Consider the following 19921-nt stretch of genomic DNA (forward strand, 5'->3'; position numbering starts at 1 on the left):
CAGAAATTCTAACAGAAGTAGAAAAGCCCATTCCCCACTCTTCCAAGCTTTTCATCTTTTGATCAAATGATATTAAAATGAAGTCTTTTGTTTTAAAACTTCTAGAAAGATGACCAGACCATTTTGGTCTGTATGGTTTATGTATTTTATGATGAGTCTAAATTTCTGCTTAACATAGTAGTGGAGTATCTTTATTAAAAATTGAAAAGTAGGAAAGATGACTAAAAAGCATTTGGTGTTATTTAAGTTTTTAACCCATGGCATAATAGAGTGTTATTTGTAAGCAGCTGTAATTCAAATGAAAGAAAATATACCCGACCATTGTTTATATTTTAATATTGAAGTCTTCGAGGACAGATTGATAATCAAATTTAAACGTGCCAAGGTAATTGCCTCTTTCTTGTCAGATATACATAACCATATATACCTACTGAAATTTCCTTTTCAGTATTTTATGTATACTCATTTTGAATCTATTTTCTAAAAGAGTTATTTTTTTTTCTTCATGTGATAAAAGAAACCAGTTTTCATTTAAATGTTCTCATTTAGGTATTTGCAATTATTAATAATACAGCTTACAAAAGGAAACATTTCAATGACAGGAACCTTGAAACAAATCCTTGAGAATTTGGAATGGCTATTGCTTTCTCTTACAATAATCTGGGGCCAGTCACCACTTTTGTTGAATTCAGTGTGTGGTTTCGTGTGTGTGTGTGTGTGTGTGTGTGTGTGCGCGCCTGTGTGTGTGTGTTTGAGGGTCAAAGCTATTAAATTTTAGTCAGTTGCTAGAGGGAGTGGCAGGCCTCTTGACTGAGAAATCTACTTGAAATTACTCTTTGGGAGAAAAAAAAAGATAGAAAATTGCCTCATCAGACCCATCTTTCAACCAACAAATCCTGTGACTCTCACTGTTCTTAATTGTTGACCTCTACCATCTGTGTCATGCAATGTGGTAGGAACTCTCCCTTCAAATAAAGATCCATGCTACCTCATCAGAATGTACTTGTTAAAAGTGATAATGGTTCACAATCGGTACTTAGCCATGTGAAATACAATATCCCCTTTTAAAATGTGGAGGTTTCAGGCCTAAATTAATACCTTGGCTTGTAAGTCATTACATTATCTGAAAATCGTTTGATATGAAGGAGAAATATCTGTGAGATGCTTTTGTTATCCAAAGGGTTTGAATTGCTGAATTTATTTAATTTGGGAAAGGGAAGTTATTGTGTGATATCTATGGCTAATTGCTGAGAATCATTTAGCCTTTAAAAAGCTGCCTTTACATATATGGCACCAGCACCGGAAAATGTATTTTAGGAAGTTATATTTTTTTTCATCAAGTAAACAAAAAACATTTGAAATATAGCTCGCATTATATTCGTAGAATTGGACTTTTAAAAATCACAACCTTATCCAGTGAATTCTGTGAGTGTACGTGGCTTGCCTTGCCCTGCAAAATGAACTTAAATGGGCATTGTGAATAGAATATGTGGGTTTAAAATTCAGTAGATTATTCACATCTGTTAGGTGAGAATTAAAGAGAGCTGAAATAATGTATTCTTATGTTTTAGAGCTATCACTGCCAAAGGCTACTGACTAGTAGGTATCAACATCTGTGTTAACTTCTCCTTTAGATTTCCTGATTCGATGTGTCTAAACATTTCATTTACTGCTGGAATTTTTAAAAGTAGTTTTAAGCCTCTGTTTGATGTACTAATTCATTGAAAGATATTATTAGCAAATATTAGTTAAGGGATTATATGTACAATTAGCCCAAAATAACATTAACCGAATGTTGTGATTCGTATTATTGAAAGGACGTCAGACTCTTGAAATGGTAAATAATGGAATAAAAATAAATAAAGGTACCTGTATTTTGACAGTGATATTCCACCTCTGGTTTCCCCATGCGCAAGCGTAAACACACACACTCTCTCTCCCTCTCTCTCTCTCACACAATCATTCAAATGCCTTTTCTTTCTCTGACAAAAATATTCATTAAAAACATTTCACTGTGCTGCCTTTTAATATAGCACGGGCATTCAACCTGCGCGGGAAGCTTCCTGGAACCGCACAAATACTGTGTAATTATCTGGTGGCTCCCTGCTGGCTGCTGCATATTCCAAGCACAAAGTGAGCAGCGCATTTCTAGAGCCTGACTCCTGTCTTCATTGTCCCTGCTTGGAATATGAAGCCTCACTTCATTATAGTAGACCTGATCAAACTTGATAGATTTAGCCATTATTCTTGACTGTGTCAACTTTCCACAGTTTCCCCCCCTCTTGGGCTCTTTTGTTTTGCCACCCAGGGAATGCAGAATATTCTGAGTCTAGGCTTCTCTCTTTCTCGTGTCTTCTTCTCTTTCTTCCCTCCCTCTCTCTCTGGGCTCTCTTAATCCCCCTCCTTCTCCCTCCACCCCATTTCTTTCACTATCTTGCCCACTCTTTCTCTCCCCCTCCCACCCAAACAAACCAAGGATTCAACAAATAATGTTCTTCCCACATCATGTGATTCAAGGAAAATAAGGCTGCAATTTTTCTCTCAATTGTCCTCTTTGGTTTTGAGTTTTCAGTTACTATAAAAGAATTCTGCAGCAATGTTGACACACAAGGCAGAAATTCTTTGAAAATCCTTTTATATTTCCTGTTAGTAGCACAGTAACTTTTGCTCTATGATGTTGTGATGGTTGTTTTTTTTTGTTTTGTTTTGTTTTGTTTTTGGTCTGTTTTATGACAACTTTCAAGGAGCACTTCAGAGTTCATATTTTCAAGGATCATCCATGTCAGTGTATCTTATCAAATTTTATAAATGCCATAGTACATTTTCTTTGCAAAAGGCATTAGATCATTCTCTAGGCAAATACAGATGTTGATACAACTGGTTTAGCATAACAGATTGCTTGTAGTTTTTGAGAGTTGCTGTGCAACAATAGAGAATTATATCATAGCACTAACAGAATTTTAAAGTATCAGAAAAATAATGCAACCCACATAACCATAATTAGGACCACACTGATCCCTCAAACTGTCATGGAACAAGTTAACCGACATGTCACGAATTGTTACTGAACTTAAAATACATAAGGTCAATTTATCATTACCCTAGTTAATGAATATTTTGTGGTGAGATTTAATTCCTTGAGTTTTAATTTATCTCTGTTGCGTATATAGCCCTTGGGTGGATCCGGAATGCTGTTTAAAAGTTAAAAAAATAATGCTTATGTTAAAGTCTGCTTATTAAGTGCAAATAATTAGTACGGTAAAAACTTAAGGGCCTTAGAAAGTCCTCTCACTCACAAGAGCATCTCCAGACCCCCAACCACTCCCAATCCTTTTCAATTTTTATTTTTTGAAAGCAAAAGCCAGACTCTGAACATGGTGCTTTTCAACAAGTTTGCTCACAGGATTCTTATTGTAGCTTCTACTTTTATGCCACAGAAATAAGGTAAGATGCCAGTATGGCATGAATTTAATATTATCCTGCTTAAATTTAAAATAAAATAATTATTTTTTAGAGTGGCATTTTCAGTCACACCAAAACCTTCACAGCATCTTAAAATGTAAATTGCCATGAAACAACACAAAGGAGAAAGAGAAGATTTTGAAGGCAATCGCACTGATCACTTAATTCAGTAGCTGCATATCCACTTGGCATAAGGTAATTAGAGTGCCACATTGCTGTAAAGACAGAAAGCTTAGGGTCCCATTCTGACTCACCCAGACGATAATACATGATTAGAAGTCAGTGACAGATCACAACTGCTGAATGACCCACCAAGGTCTTATCAAGGGCAAATCGCATAATTAGCATGCACTTCGCTGGCAAAGGAGTACAGTGCTATTGTTCCCGCACAATCAAATTAGCCCCGCCAATGAGGTCAGTGTTCTGTGACCTTAGAGACATTTTATGTCTTATTCCCTCTCCTTGTCTCTCACGTACACACATGCAATATGCACACACGCACACACACTTAAACTGAACCTAAGTTCTGTGGACACTCCACACATGTTTTATAGAGGCATTTTTGAAGTACACTCTATTGACTCTTTAGTTCATCATATGTGGAATGAGGAAACTAGCTAATGTAGTCTGACCCTGGGGAACACATATGTAATGGAGCTACTTTAACATAAATTCCAGCCTCTAGTGAGGCTCCCATCTCACATTATTTGCTCTTAATACATCTGCAGCATCCCATGTGAACTAATGAAGTCTTAATTCAAGCTTCAGATCTCTCCTTCCTTTTGGCAATTAAAATGACCCAGCCGATTGTCCACTCTGCCTCCATCCTATCTACATTTTCCTCAAGCATTATGCATTTCTGTGACCCTAAACTTCTTTCAGAAAGGGCAAAGTTTGGAAAATGGCTGAGGCCCCTTATAGCTCCAGAGCATTCTTGTGGCCAGAGTACCCCCTACTGTGTCACCGACGGCCCACTGAGTCCATCTGTCATAGGGCCAGAGGCCTCCGCTGCTGGGTGACATGTTGGTCTGTGGTCTGCTAAGTGGGCATCTTCTTTTCATTTTCAGCAATGTGGGGAGTCCGGGAAGAGCCCTTCAGTGAAACAACGTGACTGACTAGCAAGGTGCCTGCTTTATTTTCCAGCTTAAAAGTCACTTTTCCATTTGTTCTACACACTTCATCATGTGTTCACTGCACGGGAGAGGTCGGCTGGCACTCAGCCCTGAGCAGCAGCATATGTTACCCTCGCCCTGCCATGTCCATCATTCCACTGTGCTCTCCCTGAACCAGGTATCACCATTGCCCACACTCCCGGATTCCATGCTGCTGGCATTACCTGTCTCCATACTTTCTGTTGATGCTTTTAAAGACGTGTACATCCTATCAAATTAAAGCCAAGTTTGAGTGCTCTAAAGAGGATAATGAAGATATTTTGTTCTCTTAAGAGCTAAATAATTTCAAGTTTTCATTCTCCGAATCTTGCCCAAACATGACTCACAATTTACTACTATTAAGATAAGGCTCACGTGAGCTGAGATTTCATGACATTTTCAGAAACATGTAGTCCAAATTTTAGTGCTAATGAGAAGTCTAGGGAATATTGATTTGTATAAAAGGGAGGGGTTCTGGCTTGAGGCTATTGTTCAGGGAGTGGGGGCTGCCTGAGGTATGGGAAGCTTTGGATTTGTGGTACAATCAAGAAGCAATGGACTGAATTGAATATCAGATGACTTGGGTCTAGCCCTGGCTTTGAACTTGGCCAAGGCTTTTTTAAATTCTTGGCCTGGATGTCTCCATCTGCAAAATGATTAGACTTGGCAAGAGGCTTTCTCTTATCTCTCCCAGCAATAACATTCTGTATTTCTAAAACATGTACAAAAGCTTTGACCAGTTCATCTGGTCGTATGTACTAATCAGTTACCATCTTCAATGTTTGCATGTCATAGCTCTGACCATTGTAACTAATAGCAATGTTGCAGATAGTGGATGCAGACCTTGGAAATGTAACACCACAAGGAAGAGAGGGATGCCAGTGTATCTCTTGTTTACAAGATTTCATCTTCTCCCACCCTTGACACATATACCTTCTATAATTAAACACTAAGGAAAGGGAGAAGCCAATGAAAGCACAGCTGAACTTATGTTTAAATAATATGTTTCCAAAGTGTCACTGAGCAGGCAAGTTTATCTTTGAGCCAGTTAAATAATTCTAGCTCCACTTTGGCCTCTTTTGTAATTGGTGTATTTGGTGACACACGTTAATAGGCAATGCATGTTTACAGCTGTGTCGTGGTGCTCCCATGCGTCCAAACATATTTTTTGGGTAAAATGAAAGATTTTGATTGACTTCTATTTTCTGAAGCTGAACTCTGGATACTTTAAGAGAAGGAGATTTAAATTAGAGTTTAGTAGGATAGAGTCCACCCTAAGAATTTATTTCTAAAGTATATTTGATCTATTATAAATGCCTTGGATGTTTGTGCTATATGCAGAGATAAAACTTTTCTTCTCGTATAGCACAAAGATAATTTCTAAAGGTCTTGTTGATTGTGCAAACACAGGGATGTTTCCCTTCAATGAGAATTAATACTGTCTGTCTATAGAATGGCAGCAGTATTCAGTATGCCACAAAAGTTCCTGAAAGCATCATATTTATAATGATTGTAATAAGCGATTCCATCCTCCTGGTATTTAGCCTTCATGGTAACTTCTTTTTGATGAAAAAATATAGAGAATTATGCACAAAGGAGCAGTTTTTATACTTGTAATGGAAATATTAAAAAGAGACCCATTTTTACAAATTGTCTATCTAATAGAGATTTTACAGCATCTGTAAAATATAGACACTGCATCTTGCAGCACTGTTTCTGCTGTTAGGGTGTGTGCTGATTTGTATAAGGTGTCTATTTTCATATATGTTCTCTGGGTACATTATATGTATTACATATAAATATAAATCATGGTACCTAAAGTCTCCAGGGAAGCCCCCCACCCCTTAGTCATCCAGTGCAAACCATGAAAGTCCCCTAACAAACAGGATTAAAATTCACTCCTTTCAACCATCCCAGGCATTTATTCCTTCCTTTTCATTGAGCTACATTTGTCTGATTTAACAAGATAAGATTTGAGTGCTGATGCAGCCCGTTGTTAATGTAGCAGCCGCATCCACCATACCATCGACACTCGGCATCAGAGGAATGCATAAATCAGGTATTCAAAAAAAATTAGATATGCAGCACACCAGTTTTATAGTCCCAGCCTCAGAAATTGAAATGGCCCAGATTAATGTATTATATCTTACACACTGTCCGAGTGAATCAACTTTAATATATTGAACAGATTCGCAGAACAAGACTTTGTTATCTAAGGAGCACTCGGAAGAAGGAATTGACCTGAGGATTTGATTTGGTTCAGGTAGTTCATGTTGTACAGCGGCATTTGAATAGTTTCACATAAAAATAAAATTTGTATTAGAAATATTTCACATCATTTCTGGGCTCATCCACATGGCAGCTTTGCAGAGGGCCAGTATTATAGAAACAATGTCCAGCCAAGATATGATTTTAACCTTTGCTTCTGACACGGCAAAACAATATAATTGTAATTTTAATGCAAGCTGCTGTTTTTCAGCAAGGCAGCTTGTACAGGCTGACTTTAACTAGTTTGGATTTTGACTGGAAATGAAATGCCCATTGAATTGCTCATACAATAGAAGTACCACAATTTGTAGCGTTCCATTCCCAAAGGCTCAGTCGGGGCTGAAGCCGCTCTGTGAAGAAGCTGCTTTTTATACTGTTGGATGCCTTTCCAGGAAAGGACTAGCCTGGAAGCAATGCAAGGTTGTGAGGACAGTGGCTCTTTCCTTTGCCAGGCTGGGATAGCCATGACCAGGAAATAGTTTTGGGATTTGAACTCAGAGATGATGTGATCTTTCCCCTGATTGCCTAGAATAGAGGAAGGATGGGGAAGAAGAGCAAACATTGAAGTCTAGAGAGAAAGAGTCTGCATTTGGAGAATACATGCCAAAGTGTTTCATTCTTCTACACTTTCTTTTTGCTGTTTTAAATACAGCCACATTCTAGACGGCCCTGTTTGTGTAACTGCAAGACCTGCAAGACTGCGCTCTCTTCCCAGGGTAACAATGATGGAGCCTGAAATCATATCTTATACTTATTGGCAGTGTCAGCTGTGTGATCCACGACAGACTATAAGCTCCACCCTACCCAGAGGTGGCATTCTACTTAATGCATTTGATAGAACAAATGCTAGCAGTAGTGATGTTTTTCTCATTGAACTCAGAAAATCTTTGTTGTTTCTAAAGTGTTTGGAATGAGAGAAATAGGCAGAGACAGACAATAAACGTAAAGACAGTAAATAGACACAAAACTGGTCAAACACTAGTTCCTGGTACATTTACATGCAAGGTAAATGAGAAGTCAAAAAAAAAAAAAAAAAAAGCACACTCCATCTTCAGGATGATACTACAGCCCTCGGTGGTGAAGATTCTTTTGCCTATTTTTTTTTACCCAATTAGTTTCGCCTGTTTTTCATACCTTTCATTTATGCTAATTTTTAACTAAAAAGCGTGCTTTGGTTCATTCAGCCAACCTCATAGGGAGATGGCTATTGCCCCCAGTTTTTCTGTGGTTGGTGGAACTGTAGGTGAACATGTCTGACATCAGAAATCTGATTATGCTTTTAAGACTGTTTCTGCTTCTGTTTTCACCTGCCCAATTCTCCCTTTTCAGATGTCAATACTGGTGTTTTAATTGACTGGTAAACCTAAACTTCAGCCCTCTTTAATTTCTCCTCTGTCAACCCAACCAGGCCAGGACCCACCGATGGAAGAGGGAACCTTGTCCCTTCGGGTCCTGGACTTGGAAACCATCTGATGGCCCCTCTGAGGACACAGGTCAAGGCCCAAGACTGTCTTTGAGCAGGGCAAGGGTCAGCAGGGACAAGGGACCCACGTGTCACTTGCCCTATCATTGCAGACACTGGGATTCATCTCTCTCCCTGCATCTTACATTACCCCTTATCCCAGTGTTTTTCTGTTAGTTTTTTGGGGTACTGATTTAAGTCTCTTTTTCCCAAGAGAACTCAAAGCTCTTTAAAACTGTCTTTTTCATATATTCCTCATTTTTAGCACAGTGCCTGGCACATAATACAATTTCACTAGAAATTAGTGGAACTCGCATATTCATTCATTCAGTGAATGTTTTTGAATGCTGCCTCTGTGCCAGGCACTGTTCTAAGCCCCAGGGATACAGCAGTGAACATAACAAAGCCCCTACTCTCACAGCACTTACACTTGAGGGTGGGAAACAGATATTGGCAAACAAACAGGTGTTAAATGAGCCATATGAAATTACCAATATTTGACCAGATGAGATCTAGAAAAATAGCAATTTCATATGGTCTGACCTAATACACAGCATGTCACGTGGAGATAATGAACATATCAGTGCAGTCGTGGTGTTTGACAACATTCTCTGAGCCGTGTTACGATTTGAAAGGTTCCAGCTCGAGCTTATTCTACTTTCACGTAATAAAATTGTCCAAACATCAACAGGATAAAAAATGGAGCACCATTAGTCAGATAAAATATAATAGTTGCTCTCATGACTATTGAAACAACAATCATGGCATCCTGTTATGTGTATGTTTCTCTACAGAGTTGGTGTGGCAGAGCCAGACTTTTTCTGTATTCGAGGGTCTCAGCATATCCTCAGAGTCCTGGAGAACCTGTGCCAAGTACCTGTGTGACCAACAGGATTCTTATTGAGCCATAGTGACCCTTCTCCCTCATGACTTTAGGCCCTTCACCATGGCTCTGGTAAGTAAAGCTGCCATTCTGGGATGAGTGATTTGGAGGCTGGCAAACCAAAGGAAATGAGACCACACAACGTGTTTCCCCACCTCCTTGCCCAAGCTGAGGAATGAATGGCAGTGTCTGTAATGATATGGCAAGTGGCATGTGGGTCCCTTGTCCCCGCTGACCCTTGCCCTGCCCAGAGACTATCTTGGGCCTTGACCTGTGTCCTCAGAGGGGCCATCGATGGTTTCCAAGTCCAGGACCCTGAGGGGGACAAGCTTCCCTCTTGCAGGCACATTTGGTGCATTATCTCTCACAGCTTGTTCTTGTAATATTCAGCTGTGACAGCACAGTCTCTGAGCATGCATCGGAAGGTGTCAAAAAAGTGCTAACATTTCTGCTTGTTCCGATCATTAATTTTCTCAAAGAAATACTAAATAAAATGACATTTTAAAAAAGCCCTCCTACACTGCCATTTCTAAAGTTTTATTTTAAATGTTCTGCCCTCAAATGGCTTTTTCCCCTTCCACTTAGAATTATTTTTCCAGATTAAAGTTCATAGCTCTTTTATAAAATATATATGATAAATATTTTTGCATACTTTAAAAAATTATATAACAAACAGTGATGCTTGGGAGCTTTTTCTGGAATTATAAAGGATTTTTTTAGGAAAGTCCAAAGCAAAGGAGAGCAGAGGGAAGCTGCTGCAGAAGGGAAAATGATGCTTTCTGCCCCTCTGTGATCCTGGGGTTGGTAGATGGCTTTTCATCTCTAGCTCACTGGAACTGACTGAAGGCCAAGGTCATATGTCTCACTTGGAACATCTCTGCAGTGGCTGGTACAGGGCTCTGTGCACAGGGTAGGCTAGAATGGCATTTATAGAGAAATCATCTCACCTGCCCCTTATTAAGCACAAGCAATGTACTAGATCTCACCACACCCTACATTAGGAAATTATTCTACCCATTTTACGAATAGGCAAACTGAGACCCAGAGGGTTCACTGGCTAAGATTATACTGCTAACAAGTGACAGAGTCAAGATCCAAACCCAGGTCTTCACCTCTAAAGTCTGTGATCTCTCTACTCTATTGCTATGCTCTGACATGGTACAGTTCTCAAGAAAGGGTAACGTTCAAACAGTTCAGCAAAAGAATGCATTTGTCGTTAGGAAGTGGCTGAGGTATTCAGGTCAAATTAAAATCCATTGTATGTATATTCTAGGTTTGTTAATGTTCACTTCCCCCCCTTTCCAAAAAACTTGAGCCTTCCTGAGACGTCTATCCTTGACCCCACATACCCTAACGTCTGACATCAGGAGACCCTCATAGTAAACTGCACGTTGGATAAGAACTGCTCTCCTGCAACACGACCTCTTACCCTTGTCCAACAGACAACTCTGAGAGATCCACAAATATCTTTCAGCAGTCATAGGACATTCTGTTCATTAAAGTAAAAATAAAGTGGCTCCAACCCCCAGTTTATAGATTTCCCCAAGGTTTCTGGAGACTTGGAAACAGGAAATGCTGTATTCTCCCAGGCACCTCTAACTCTAAATTCTTGCTTTCTCTGAACTCTCTCCACAATGCTCGGCTATGCTAATGAGTACTGTCATCATTCTCTCAAGCACCACAAAATTGAGTTATTACACATAATATGCATTTATTGACAATGTCCCAGTAGGGAGAGGGATTACAGCACAGAAGAGAAAACAACTTTAAATTGACCATGTGCTATTGCTGCTCTTACAGTCCCTTGAACATTCTCATTGCAGGGTGTGTCCTCCCTGGGACTGAGTCCCTGTCCATTAATCTGGGGCTTGTTCTTCCTGCTGTCATCTTTTTACTGCATCTGTTCTCCGCTCACATCTCCAGCCTTACTCCAGTCCTCCAAGCCTACCAGAGGAAAACTGAAAATTCCTGTAAAGTTATTCTGCAGAGTGACTTAAGACCACGTTTTCCTATTTCATACTTTGCACAGGCCTCTAATTCTATGTAACTAAAAAGACCCACTCACTGGTTATCTTCAACCATCAAACATCTACTGAGACGGTATCAGGAGCTTTCCTGGAAAGCACAGGGTGCTCCCATCATCTCCTTTTGTACATCACATCTTGCCCCTCATACTGACTCTGATTTTGTACTACTAGTATGATTTGGATTGAACACATTCCAGGAGTCAACTAGCAGCTGACTTCTTTCTCTCCTCTACTTTCTCCACTCTTTCCACATGTTTGGTTGATGTTTTTCTGACTCCAGAAATCATGTTTGGGGAATCCTTGAAGCCATTACTCTGTAGGGACTGAGGGCTAATCTTTGAATCAATGTGCTGGCCTTCTGATTTGTTTTCTCTTTCCTAAGCTACCCCGTGATACAAATGTCACATGGACGTGAGCCTAAGTCACTTCTTTCCCTCCAGAACGAGACTTGATTTGGTTGTAACTCACAAACAAATACGCCATCTCCAGTGTCTTAACTAATCTGTAAGACAACTATACAATGAACCTTCTGAATAGTTTAAATGGCTGCTACATATTAAATATTTTCTAAGTGAAAAGTACCATGTCTAACATATATCATGTAAGCTTTATCAAGCAATGTGTCATAGAAATTGTTAGCCCATTTTACAGGTGAAGAAACTGAGGTGCCAAGAGTTTCATAGCTTGCACAAAGTTACAGAATTAAAAAGAAGAAACAAAGATTGTAATTTGAGCCTTTTTGTTTCTGGTGTACAAGTTCTTAACCATTCCATTTTTATCACTTGTCCCACAGGTGATATATAGATATATACTTCAATTTCCATGTAACAAAAGGCCGTCTTTACATGTAATCTAAGCAAATGAGCCCATGGCTATAGGTCAATAATGGACAAATTCACCAGTCCACTAAAGCCAAGTAAAGGGAAATAAAGGTGCCACAGAATTGAGCTTTTTTTTTTTTTTTTTTTACTCTTTTTTTTTTTTTTTTTTTTTTTTTTTTTACTATAGTTAATCTTATCTTTGATTTAATTATTTACATTCCTGGAACAGCCTCTTATATTCACTTAATAATCTAGCTTCATCAGAACATCTTATAAAAATTTATTGCCTATTTGTCCCCCCTTTGTTTCTCACTGGAAATTTCTTTCCACATATCCTAGCCTGGAGATCACCAAATGAGTCAATTTTTCTAAAGTCTATCAAGCACTGGGATCATGTCTGTGACAACTAGTTATGGGTAGTTGATTTTATGGTGCTTTTAAAGGATGATGTTTGGGACTATTATTCAGAATGCTCTTTTGTTGGTTATCTTACATAGTTAGAATGTTTTAGGTGTGCTTACTTGAACAGCATGGTCCTTTTATGTCCCTCCTTTAAAAATGGTGCTCTGCTGGTGTGAGGCCTGGTGAGTCATCAGTGCATGGTACTGGAGAACCACACTTTAATGAAAGCAAGCTGTTTGTGGGCTCCTGAAGGACCTCTTACCCTCAGGCTTGCAGTTACCATGAGACTTCACAGAGGCCACTAAGAGAGCCCTTATTTCCTAAACACCTTCAAGAAAGCGGGGTACAAGGATCTAAAAGAGACTAAGAAACTCAGCAACATTCTCAGAGCTGGTCTAAACGACACCAACATTTATTTTTTTAAGTTCAAGTGGAAAACTCAGTCAATCAATCATCTAAATGTGTTGACTTTCAACATCTAGATACTTTCAACATTGGTCTCATGGGAACAAAGCTGTAGTATTTTCTTGACCAGTGTTCCAAATGTGGTGGAGTGACCTGGATATTCTGGAGATGTTTTTGCCTTTCTTTCAGATGGTGAAAAAATTATCTTAAGCTTGGAATTAAGTGATGAAAGGGACCTTGGAAATTATCAACTCTAAGCACTTCTTAACAGGTGAGGATATGACGTGGCCAATCTTAGTCCCATTGCTAATTCCAGAGGCAGGAGTGAAAACAAAGTTCTTCTGCTTCCAGCTGCATCTTCATACAGCTATGTCATCCTGTATTTTCTTTTGTAAGGAGAAAGAAAAGTGGCAGCTGGAATATTCCATCTTTGACATTAGTTAGATTTTTCTCTTTCCAAATATAGACACGATTATGCCTGCATAGGTAAGAGGTACAACACACATTGGGCCATCGTCATGATTCTCCAGTATATAGGATGAATACATCTTATGTGCAAAGCTCCAGACAAGGCCTGAGAAAATATGAAAAGCTAGAAGACACCACCCCACACTTTACCTAATGGCAGTGCCATTGGAAACAATCACTTGTGCCAACCTAGTAGTTCAGAGAAAATAAGACAGCCTAAAGAAAATCAGGCCTTGAGTCAAATGAATCTGTACTGTGTTCAGCCTTCCCTGAAAACCAACTTTTTCCTGAGAATGTGTATGTAAAGGAATTTTAAGAATATTTGAAGAATGCAAATAATTATATTTTCTTAGCGTAGTTAAGGAAAGGATGTGTTTATGGGAGGAAGAGTGGGTGTGCAGTGGCTGCTCTAACAAGTATGGTCCCCCCAATGTATATTTAATAGGATAAGGATGGTTTTCTTGAAGTTAATGGCATAGAGTCATGATTAAAATATATGTGATATGAGGGATGTAGGAAAGTCCAACAAATAAGAACGCATGGGCAAGCTCATAAAAGAAGACAAGACTAATTGTATTAATGTGGTTATTTTTGTTTTTAAGAAAGTCCTGAAGGATTCACATTTTAGAAGATTTGCTTCCAAAGATGCCATAGTCTTCTAAAATCATACTCTAAAAATCAATGTAAATGTAAATGTTCATTTCTAATATGAAAAAAAATTAAACAAACATTTGTTACTATTTCATAGATCCAGCCTTTATTATATGCCCTTCGTTTATAGGAAAATTGAAAGCAGTTAAGAACCTGCCCCCTGCCGTGCTGAGTTGGAGTTCTTGGTGCCTGGGTGAGTCCCCAAGGCCACTGGTCTTCAGATCTTTCTTACTTGAGAAGAATGCCTCCGCCTCCTGGCTCTCCCACCAGTGGTACTGCCACCACCACACACCAGCGTACAGCACAGATTGCTGCCCAGCTCCTTGGAGAGGGGCCAGTGCATTTGTCAGGAATTGAAAAGTTTTGGAGCCAGTTCGAGGACTTTCTGGTACACAAAGTGTTGGCTGGAAGCATGGTGAGTATTAAATGGGATGTTAATTTTCATGAATATTTTCCCCATGGTTGTAGCTTGTGGTCATTGAGCAATTTAGCAATCACCATGTGGTCTGTTGGACACACAGCCTGGGTGAAGTTCAAGAAATTAGAAGCCAGTCAGTGGGGACAAGGCCAGAGCTCAAATTCATGTGTTTTCTCTTTCTACCTACCTTTCTTTCTTTCTTTCTTTCTTTCTTTCTTTCTTTCTTTCTTTCTTTCTTTCTTTCTTTCTTTCNTTTTCTTTCTTTCTCTTTCTTTCTTTCTTTTCTTTCTCTTTCTTTCTTTCTTTCTTTCTTTCTTTCTTTCTTTCTTTCTTTCTTTCTTTTTCTTTCTTTCTTTCTTTTTCTTTTTTCCCTTTCTTTCTTTTCTTCTTTCTTTTCTTTTTTCTCCTTCTTTCTTTCTTTCTTTTTCTTTCTTTCTTTCCTTCTTTCTTTCCTTCTTTCTTTCTTTCCTTTTTTCCTCCTCCCACCCTGGGGGATGGTTGCTTCTTTATTAAAACTTTTGGTGCAGCCATATGCCTGAGATCTCTTTGTACTACCCATATTGATGTTCCTTCACATTTTCATTTATTTCATTTTAGCTCATGTCTGTCAGACTTGTATTCTGGCTGTATAATCCATGATTCAGTGATGCTTTGCCAGTTCATTCTCTGCCTCATCATGTAGGCTAGATTGCATCATTAATTCCAAGGACACTTATGTATGGTACAAGGCACACATGATTTCATACTTAGCTGCAAAGTGAGAGGGGTTCGTTGGAATTCTGGAAATCATGAGCCTATAAGAGAAGAAATTTTGATACAAAGACTGGAAAATCAGGGTCCTTTATTCAACATGAATACCATCTTACATTTTTAGGGTAACTTTCCTACACGTATGATTGCAATTAGCTTTCACAACACTTTGTGAGATGTCTAAAGCAGGAACTCTATCACAGCTCCTTCATTCTAGAATCCTGTAGTCCTTAGAGGTGAAAGTACATTGCTCAAGCGGATACAGTTAGGAGTGGAGGACCTCCTGCTCCACCTACATTCTCCTTCCTCCCTATCAGCCCTTCCCCACCTCAATATCCAAGCTGTGTCATTAGAAATTTGTTATTGGTAACAAAACTAGCAAAGTCTTCCCCTGATTTATTTTTCTAGGTTTTTAATAAATTGTAGCAATTCAGATTTTTATTCCCATGTATTAATACTCCTACATGCTTTCTGGAAGAGAAGAGAGTGGATGGAAATATCATACATGCTCTGGGACAGCAGTCCCCAACCGTTTTGGCACTAGGGACCAGTTTCATGGAAGACAATTTTTCCATAGACCAGAGATGGGTGGTCGTAGGATGGTTTTGGAATGAAACTGTTCTGCCTTGCATCATCAGGCATTAGTTAGATTCTCATAAGGATCACACAACCTAGATTCCACACATGTGCAGTTCACAGTAGGGTTTGGGCTCCTTTGAGAATTTAATGCCACTGCAGATCTGACAGGGAGGCTCGCCTGTCACTCACCTCTGGCTGTGTAGCCCAGTTCCTAACAGACCACAGACAGGTACCAGTCTGCAGCCTGGAGGTTGGAGACCACTGCTGTAGGAGTTATGTGTGACCCACGGACATCAGCATACTCACTGGCACCACTTAAGGAATGGGTGTAGCATGCAAATTGATATTTGACATATTGTTGATGAGAGTTTGCATACTCTCTACTGTGTCAACCACTGCTGTCTACCATCTTAGGAGGAGATATTTAATATGGTCACTTTGATGATCCTCATTATTTAATTGCCACCCATGGTAGAACCCCAGAAATGAAACTTTTTGATATTCTCTTTTCAAGGATAAAAATCTCTGACATCTGAAATTGCTTTCTGAGAATTAAGTGGTAAATGAATCTGAGATGAATCTCTAAAAGTCCACAAATAAATTATGTTATTGTTTAGCCTATGAATAATTACACATATAATCAATAATATACAGTAAAGCACATTAGATGCATTCCCAAGTGTATATATATATATATATATATATATGCATATATGGAAAATATATGAGCAATACAACTTTATTCAATATTGTTGGAAAATAAATTGATCTGCATATGTGAGACTTTGGCTTTCTTGCTGAAACACTTACCTTTAAGTATTTTAACTATTTTGATGGACTTTCCTTTGAACTGTTTTACATACTTCTCTTTCAGGAAAGAAAGAGAAATATGGAACTCATTTAGTCCCTTTTGGAAGGCTTGTGTTAATACTATAAACAGAGTTTATTTGTTCTGTTCTCTGAACAGTGTCACCCCCAGGTATGGTGGCCTTGAAGATTCTTTGAGACATTCTGTCCATTGTATTTTTGTGTCTCTTTTCTTATCAAAATAACCAGTCTAGTGTTTAGAGGTTTTAGCCTGAGGATCTCTAGCGTTCTCGTAATTTGCTTCTTACATGCATTGAGCTGCAGCTCACAATATAAAAGCATAAATATTACGTCTAAAATAAGAGTTAATAGGCTGTGAGTGATTAGAGTACATATAAATTATGGGAGCTTGATTTTGAGGAGTAACAGCCCTGAATTGCTGATTCTCGGGCCGCTTTTTTCTGCTTTCTCTTTGGTTTCTAGGTGGGATATAAAGAATAGAGGTTGCCTAATAAGTGAAATGTTACTCTCCATTAAAAAACAATGAGGTGCATATGAATGCTTTAAATCTTACTGGGATTAGCAGTGTTTAGTTTGGATGACCAAGGGATAAGCAGGGAGCGCTTCTGGCTGTGCATAAGAGAGGAGTGTTTTTATTTGTGTTTGTCAAGGATGAACTTATGAGCAAACTACAAAAGGACATTGCCTCTTTAATGGAGGCTCTGGCTTGTGTTCCTGGGAGCTTCGCAGCGTTTGTTCGTAAAGCAGCATGAAAGAGTTGATTTTCATTTTATGTTGTGCTTGTGAGGCATTAGCATGATGTTCTAACACTTGTAAATGAATACAGCTCTCGCCTAATCTGTCATTTTAATGCCTTATAGATTTTATTTCACTCGATGTTGTACCAGATTCTCAATAATAATAATCAACTGCTTTGTTGTTCTCTTGCAGAAATTAAATTTCTGCAGTGAGTGTGCAACTAATAAAAGATGTTGCTTGAGGAAACAAAAAATAAATATGATGAATCATAAAATTGGGTGGGGGACGAGAGAGGGGAATTTGCTCCTAGATGAAAGACAATTACTGAACCAGTGGTGAATGTGTCTGATTCTCATATTGTCAACAGCTTAATAACCCTCGCAAAGTCTTTAGCCACAGTACTTATATCTGAGCATTAACCTCATGGACTTGGCATTTTCCACAATTCATTGAAAAGCATTAAAATAAAAAGGTGAGGTGATAAAATCACTATGCTCTTTGCTTTGCACCCTAGATAACTTTGCTCAGGGTTTCCATTTTGCCACACATACCTTTTATCTTTTCCCTGTCATAAACTATCCAGGAGAGTGGCATCAAGGCAGCTGTGTGGGACTTGGAGTATTGGCAAAGACTGCAAAGTGGAAAATAAACAGTGTGTCTATCACCAAGCTACGAGAACACAGCACTTACAGCAGTGAAATGACAGGCCGTGGCAAGCAACTAATTGGTCACCAGCTTTGGAGGAAATATATTATTCCAGACCTCTGTCATTTACCATGTTCTTTAAACTAGAGAAGAAACTGCCAGTTGAAGTGTTGGCTCTAACCCCCCAAAAGAAAGGAAATAGAGAATTAAGCCTGCGAGGCTGGGCAGGCACTTTGGAGACTGAGTAATTGAAGGCATCCATTGCTAGAAAGAGTCAGTTTCCCGGGACATAATGAATTCACCCCATCGCGCACAGGTATTGTGTGGGTCCAGCGTCAGTTGTGTGATGAATGTTATATTTCACATAGCTTCTGCCTGAGAGTACAGGCTCAAGTGGATTCAGCATGTGACCAAATTTTTATCAGAGCCGCCCCTTTTTTTTCACAGTTTGTCTGTCTAATTTATCATTTCTCTTGGAAAGGTTGATACACTGATGAGCTACAGAAAGCAAGAGGGAACATGTCCATCTACTAAGAGGAGAAGAGAGCCTAAAACATACACATTCACTAAGGAAAAGAAAGCCAAATGTGAGATAACAGACACTGACAGTGCTAGACCTACAGCTGTAGAATAATATTAAATTTTAAAATATTCAAAGTAAGGACTAAGGCATAATCGAATTGACTTAAGCATGTCAATTTCTATCCTGAACTGGACATATCATATGGAGAAGAGAAGGAATAAGAAGAAACTTATCACACAAAGACGCATTTTATTCATGTATTTAAATGTGCATCTACATAGACTCTCCCATTCAGGATAGCTTGAATGAATGATGCCTTAGCATGCGCTAATATTGTGAGTTTAAAAAGCCAGAGGTCTCGATAGCAACAACTGGTTGCTTATCTTCATCCACAGAAGTATGTAGTCCAAAAATTATAAAATAGTTTAAAATCATATAGGTTAATAGCTTTATAAAAATGTAATCACTGTTTCTTTGATAGGCTTTAAAGGCCCCGTAAACTCTTTGGAATTGTACCCTTTAATGTGTATGGATACATGTACATCTTAGAGACGAAGATCACTGGTTTTCCTCAGATTCTCTAATAACTACAAGACCAAAAAACAAGCCAAAAACCTCTTGTGTAAACTGAAAAAAAGAGGAAGAAAAGAAAATTAATAAATTTTAAGGAAACCTGTGATCAATTATTCATGAATGTCAGCTCTAAATAGGAAAGGATTTGTTAAAATTAGTTTTCAAAAGTTGTTTATTTTTATAATTTTAATCAGAACAAGAATTATCTTAGAATTTCATATGGAATCCTTTTGCATCCATATGACTTCATTTCCATTTTTAAAACAAATATATAACCTAAAAGATGCCCAGACTATATCTTTCTATTCCTAATCTGTGTGTACTGTTGTGCTTGTATGCGCACACACTCTCTGTCTGCCCTCTTTTGCCTTTTCAGAAACAATAACACACAGTTTGCCAAGGAATCTGCATTGAATAATACTGGTGGTGACCACCACGAGAACATGCCACTCTGACTGCAAGGAACATGAGTGACCCAGGGTTTCAGCTGCTGTCTTGGAAATTTATCACAGTGCAAGTCTATGCTTCCCACGGGCTGCTCCTAGCCTGTGAATAAGCCTGGCATCTTTGTTGAGGCAGGCCTATTTCTGGAGGCGCAGGATCCTCTGATGGGTTAATTTGGCTCTAGGACTGCTTGATGGCCTTGACAGACTTTCCTTAAAAATGCATGGCAATTTAGGATTCCTCCACCCTTCCCTCTATCTCTCCTTCACCTGGAGTCAGACTTGCATCATGGCCTGGAACCTCCCCCAGCCTTTCCTGCCCTCCTCCTCCTCATTTTCTTTCACAGGCATATCCTCTAATAAATTTCTTGCACATTGAATCTCATCTTGGCATCTACTTATTGGAGGATCTGGAAATTCACAT

Source organism: Cebus imitator, unplaced genomic scaffold (genome assembly GCF_001604975.1).
Source record: "Cebus imitator isolate Cc_AM_T3 unplaced genomic scaffold, Cebus_imitator-1.0 Scaffold175, whole genome shotgun sequence".
Classification (NCBI taxonomy): Eukaryota; Metazoa; Chordata; class Mammalia; order Primates; family Cebidae; genus Cebus; species Cebus imitator.